Source organism: Jaculus jaculus, chromosome 21, assembly GCF_020740685.1.
Source record: "Jaculus jaculus isolate mJacJac1 chromosome 21, mJacJac1.mat.Y.cur, whole genome shotgun sequence".
In the NCBI taxonomy this organism is placed as follows: Eukaryota; Metazoa; Chordata; class Mammalia; order Rodentia; family Dipodidae; genus Jaculus; species Jaculus jaculus.
The window spans coordinates 4,729,038-4,735,037 of NC_059122.1; positions in this window are offsets into that span (position 1 = coordinate 4,729,038).

Sequence of the window (6,000 nt, forward strand, 5' to 3'; positions counted from 1 at the left end):
GGAACCCTGGTTCGAGGCTTGTATTCCCCAGATGCACAAGGTAGCACATAACACCTGGAGTTCGTTTGCAGTGGCTGGAGACGCTGGCATGCCCATTCTCTATCTTTCTCTCTCAAATAAATAAACAAACAAACAAATAAATAGTCCCTGATTATGTCTTCTCATGAACATGATCTCTCTAATTGTCTTGTAATCAATATAGGAACAAATGCTATCTGTGAGTTATTTTTCTCCCCGATGTACCTAACACGTATTTTGCAACCACATTTCCACATGCCAAGGACTTTGAAATGATAATTAACCTCGGCAAGTATTTCTGGGATCCTAAGTGTGGGGGACTATAAACAATAATTTATGACATGCTTAGGATGCATTACAGGTTATAAAACACCTACATAGCCCATGACGTCATCTGTTGTTCATGACAACTTTGTGAGGTAGGCAGAGCCTCATGATAAACACGGACAGAGGAACTGACAGAGTTGGAATGTGAATCTGTTGTTTTATTATTATTATTATTATTATTATTATTATTATTATTTTCTTTTCTCTTTTTTTTGATGATGTATTCTTTTTTTTATTTTTATTATTATTATTTTCTAAGGTAGGATCTCATTGTAGCCCACGCTGACCTGGAATTCACCATGTAGACTCAGGCTGGCCTCGAACTCATGCTGATTCCTCCTACCTCTGCCTCCTGAGCACTAGGATTAAAGGTGTGCACCACCATGCCCAGCTGAATCTGTTCTTTAGATTGCAAACCGTTCTGCCATAGGTTTCCTAAGATCCTAAGTCTGGATGTTCTGATGGTCATAGATATTATATTAGTTTTCTTTTTTTTTAATATTTTTTGTTCATTTTTTTATTTATTTGAGAGCGACAGACACAGAGAGAAAGACAGATAGAGAGAGAGAGAGAATGGGTGCGCCAGGGCTTCCAGCCACTGCAAACGAACTCCAGACGTGTGCACCCCTTTGTGCATCTGGCTAACGTGGGACCTGGGGAACCGAGCCTCGAACCAGGGTCCTTAGGCTTCACAGGCGAGCCCTTAACCGCTAAGCCATCTCTCCAGCCCATAGTTTTCTTTTGAAACTGTGACACACTCACACAAACTTAGTGGTTTAAGCAACACAAATGTATTACCTTTGAAACACCCTCAACAGACCAAAGGGAAGCCATTTGGGCATTCTCCAGGAGTGACGGGAGAATAAAGATTAATGCAGAACAGAAGCTACAAACCGGAGGACATGATTCCAATAAATATAATCTGGTGTTAGTTTTTCCCTAAAGTCCAGGCAGCTGGGTCCCCGGTACCTGCTGCATATTGACAGCTGGTGTTGGTCTCGCCCTTATCTGGTGCCTGCTCTGTGCTGACGACCGAGTCCTGCTTTTGTCCAGCATGCTTGCTCGCTCTTGCAATGGGGCGGGGGGTGACTGGAGAGATGGCTTTGTGGTTAAGGCACTTGCCTGCAAAATTAATTAGGGGAAAGGAGGGGATGATTGAAGAGTGATGGGCAGGAATGTGGTTTTTGCCTTTAAAATCTCACTGTAGAGAGAGGCTGTCGCTGTTCTCTTCCTTAGCATCCAGCTGTAGAGAGACAGACTCTCCTTTTATTTTTTTATTTTTTTTATTTGAGAGTGACAGACACAGAGAGAAAGACAGATAGAGAGAGAGAATGGGCGCTCCAGGGCCTCCAGCCACTGCAAACAAACTCCAGACGCGTGTGCCCCCTTGTGCATCTGGCTAACGCGGGTCCTGGGGAACCGAGCCTCGAACCGGGGTCCTTAGGCTTCACAGGCAAGCACTTAACCGCTAAGCCATCTCTTCAGTCCTCCTTTTAATTTTTTATTTTATTTTATTTTATTATTGACTTGAGAGTCAGAGAGAAAGAAAGAGACAGACAGACAGACAGAGACAGATTCTCCTTTTAATTTTTTTATTTTATTTTATTTTTTTATTTATTTGAGAGAGAGTCAGAGAGAAAGAAAGAGAGACCGGCAGACAGACAGAGACAGACTCTCCTTTTAATTTTTTTATTTTATTTTTTTATTTATTTGAGAGAGAGTCAGAGAGAAAGAAAAAGAGACAGACAGAGAGAATGGGCACACCAGGGCCTCCAGGCACTGCAAACGAACTCCAGATGCATGTGCCACCTTGTGTAGCTGGCTTACGTGGGTACTGGGGAGTTGAACCAGGATTCTTAGGCTTTGCAGGCGAGTGCCTTAACCAGTAAGCCATCTCTCTAGCTCCTCAACTTTTAATTTTTGTTCGGGTGGTCTTCTGTTCATTTCTGGTCTGGAACTTGCTACAGTCTTTTTTGGTTTTTTTTCGAGGTAGGGTCTCACTCTAGTTAGTTCAGACTGACCTGGAATTCACTGTGGAGTCTCACGGTGGCCTCGAACTCATGGCGATCCTCCTACCTCTGCCTCCCATGTGCTGGGATTAAAGGTGTGGGCCACCATGCTCAGCTCTCGCTACAGTCTTAATAGTTCTACACAACAGGAATCTGACACAAGCTGTATTTGGCTAAAATCAAGACATTGAACCAAACACAGTAGGATACAACTGTAACCCCAGCACTTGAGACCCAGAGGCAGGGAGACCACCGCACGTTTGAGGCCAGCCTGGTCTACAGAGGAATTCCAGGTTAGCCTGGGCTATAAAGTGAGACCCCCCCCATTACAATTTTTTTAAAAAGGGGGAAGACAGGAGATACGGCTCAGTGGGTTAATGGGCTTGCTTGAGCAAACATGAGCCTAGAGTATAAATTCCCTGGCCTGGTGATAACACCTGTAATCCTCTGGAGAGGCAGAAACAGGAGTATTCCTGGAGCATGCCAGCTACCTAGGCTAGTTGCATAGAACTCTAGGTTTAAATAAATAAAGTAAAGAAAGCCAGGCGTGGTGATGCACACCTTTATTTCAACACTCAGGAGGCAAAGGTAGGAGGATCGCCATGAGTTCGAGGCCAACCTGAGACTCCATAGTGAATTCCAGGTCAGCCTGGGCTACAGAGAGACCCTACCTTGAAAAAACAAAAGATAATAAAAATAAGGTAAAGGGGCTGGAGAGATGGCATAGCGGTTAAGGCGTTTGCCTGCAAAGTCAAAGGGTCCCAGTTCGATTCCCCAGGACCCACGTATGCCAGATGCACAAGGGGGTGCACGCATCTGGAGTTCGTTTGCAGTGGCTGGAGGCCCTGATGCGCCCATTCTCATTCTCTCTCTCTCTCTGCCTCTTGATCTTTCTCAAATAAATAAATAGAATTAAAAAAAAAAAAGAATATACAATGTGTTGTACAGGAAAAAAAAAACATGCTAGTTTGTGCAGTGATGCAGACAGTTATAAAAGAAAGGGAAGGGGCAGAGAGGCTTGATTCAAATTTTGACCTCCACTCATCTGACCTTTGGCAAGAGCTCAACTCTCAGAACCTCTTGACCTTGTTTCTCTCATCTATAAAAGAAAACATCCTCAGGCTGGAGAGGTTGCTCAGTGGTTAGGGCACTTGCCTGCAAACCCTAACAAACCGAGTCCGATTCTCCAGTACCATGTAGAGCACCAAGTTTCACATGCATGTGGAGTTCGTTTGCATTGGCTGGAGGTCCCGGTGCACCCATTCTCTGTGTCTCTCTGTTTCTCTCTCTGTGTCTGTGTAGAAATAAAAATTTTAAAAATATTTAATATATTTTGTTTATTATTATTTTTTAAAAATTTATTTGAGAGCAACAGACAGAGAAACAAAGAGGCAGATAGAGAGAGAGAATGGGCACACTGGGGCCTCCAGCCACTACAAACTAACTCCAGACACGTGCGGGCCCTTGTGCATCTGGTTAACGTGGGACCTGGGGAATCGAGCCTCGAACCAACGTCCTTAGGCTTCACAGGCAAGCACTTAACCGCTAAGCCATCTCTAGCCCCAATACTTTATTTTTATTTACTTATTTGAGAGAGGGAAAGAGGCAGAGTGAGAGAGAGAGAGAAAATGGGCTTGCCAGGGCCTCCAGTCACTACAAATGAACTCTAGACACATACACCAAGTGTGCATCTGGCTCACGTGAGTACTGGGGAATTGAACCGAGGTCCTTTGGCTTTGCAGGCAAGCACCTTAACCGCTAAGCCATCTCTCCAACCCCCTAAAAAAACAAACAAACAAACAAACAAACAAACAAACAAACAGGGCTGGAGAGATGGCTTAGCAGTTAAGTGCTCGCCTGTGAAGCCTAAGGACCCAGGTTCGAGGCTCGATTCCCCAGGACCCACATTAGCCAGATGCACAAAGGGGCACATGCATCTGGAGTTCCTTTGCAGTGGCTGGAAGCCCTGCCGTGCCCATTCTCTCTCTCTCTCTCTCTTGCTCTCAAATAAATAAACAAAAAACAAAAAAATTTAAAAAAACAACAACAGTGGTTAAGATGGCTGTGGAGGAACCTCGCCAAAGCAGCCTAGGGGAGAAAAAGCCAAAAAACAAAACAACTTTCAAAACACACTCTTCTACTAAAAAGTGGGGGGCATAAGAAATTACCAATGGCAGCAGAGAAGTAGGAGAGAAGTAGAGCATCCAGAGCCCACATGGGCAGGCGGAAGTGGCTCCAGCATTGGCACCAGGTCTATAGGCCACAGCTGCCAGGCTGGGCTTGAGCCACGGGAAAAGCCAGGTGAGGGGATTTTCCACTCACACCCAAGCTTCTCGCAAACTCAAAAAACAAACAAAAAAGAAACACCCTCTTCAGCATATTGCCATGAGGACAAGGCTCCATTATCCCCAGGCATCACTTAGTGAGGACCCTGGGCCAAAGTACATGTTCAAAAACTGTTTGTTGGGCTTGAGAAATGGCTTAGTAGTTAAGGTGCTTGCCTGCCAAGCCAGAGGACCCAGGTTCAAATCCCCAGGACCCACATAAGCCAAATGCACAAGAGGACACACATGTTTGAGTCCATTTGCTGTGGCCCCCCACCCCTCTCTCTATATGCCTATTTCCGTATCTCTTTCTCTTAAATAAATACATTAAAAAATTTTTTTAAAGAAGCCAGGCAGGCTGGAGAGATGGCTTAGCAGATAAGCGTTTGCCTGTGAAGCCTAAGGACCCCGGTTCAAGGCTCGATTCCCCAGGACCCACGTTAGCCAGATGCACAAGGGGGCGCACGTGTCTGGAGTTTGTTTGCAGTGGCTGGAGGCCCTGGCGCGCCCATTCTGTCTCTCTCTCTGTCTCTCTCTCTGTCTGTCTCTCTGACTATCGCTCTCTCTCTCTCTCTCTCCTACTTCTCTCTGTCACTCTCAAATAAATAAAAATAAACAAAAAAATTTTAAAAATTAAATAAAAATAAAATAATAAAAGAAGCCAGGTGTAGTGGTGCATTCCTTTAATCCCAGCACTTGGGAGGCAGAGGTAGGAGGATCACCATGAGTTCAAGGCCACCCTGAGACTACATAGTGAATTCCAGATCAGCCTGAGCTAGAGTGAGACCCAACCTCAAAAAAATAATAATAAATAAATAATAATTTATTTTTAAATGCTAGCCAGTGAAGATATCCAACAGTGGACACTGCAAGCCTTATATGTGGCCAGCCAGGCCAAATGAGCCAAAGGGTGCAATAGTGGCACGTCTGTCATGGTGGAAACCAACTGCCCTCTAATTGGACTGGAGGCCCGCTCCATGGGAGGGAATACATCCCTGATACTGAAAACTTAAAACAGGGGTAGTCATGAGCCATAGGGGTGTAACGTCTGCTGCTTTCTGGCTAAATGTATATGCTATGCTCATCAAACTGCCCAGTAAGCACTTCTCTTAATGTTCATGCCCATATATGAATGCTACTCTCACTTTTGGTTAGAGAAGCTTCTTTTTTCACATGGCAGTGACCTTGACTAGAGTGACACCCTACCTCAAAAACAAAACAAACCAGGCATGGTGGCGCACGCCTTTAATCCCAGCACTCGGGAGGCAGAGGTAGGAGGATTGCTGTGAGTTCGAGGCCACCCTGAGACTCCATAGTGAATT